The sequence below is a fragment of the Brassica oleracea genome, chromosome C1 (genome assembly GCF_000695525.1).
Source record: "Brassica oleracea var. oleracea cultivar TO1000 chromosome C1, BOL, whole genome shotgun sequence".
In the NCBI taxonomy this organism is placed as follows: domain Eukaryota; kingdom Viridiplantae; phylum Streptophyta; class Magnoliopsida; order Brassicales; family Brassicaceae; genus Brassica; species Brassica oleracea.
Window position 1 is genome coordinate 17,198,880 of NC_027748.1, and position 704 is coordinate 17,199,583.

Below are 704 nucleotides of genomic sequence, written 5' to 3' on the forward strand. Positions count from 1 at the left end.
AAAGATCTTTTATAAATAAATCCTTGAAAGAAAGGATTCACAAAATAGTCTGAGTTGATATAAATCCTCCGCGAAAACTGAAAAAAAAAATGAAATCATGATACTAAACTATCAAGTCGGTCCTACTAGAAAAGGACGAGGAATTGGATGCGGTAGAAACCGCTATCGAGATTTCATCCCTATGAGAATAATGAAACTTCCACGAAAAATGAAAGTGGTCGGGTGATAAAAGACAAACAGAAAAGGTTTGCTATAGATACGGCCAGAAAGAAAATTGGGTACGTAGTTATCGTACGCCAAATATTTAGCTGATCTATATCGAGAATCAAAAATAAAAAGAGAAAGGAAGTATATTGAACTTATGAGCCCGAATCATCTTTCATAGATTAAATACTCATCTTGATGATTCAGATTTTCTGGTTGGTCCAGAAAATGAAAATGAAATATCGATGTGATATGAGAATTATCTTCCTGAATAAGATTTTGAGATTCAGGATGGAGAAAAATATACCTGACAGGTATTGGGTCATCGTCATGACTACTAAAGGTAACAGATATCTTTCCTCTTTCAAATTAAATAAGTATAGTATCTAGTAATAAAAAAAAATTATTGGCTCTAGAAGAGCTTATGATAAAAAGACATGCATAAGAAAAAGATGGCAAAATTATAAATGAGTGGTAAACCTGAAGTTTACTGATATATA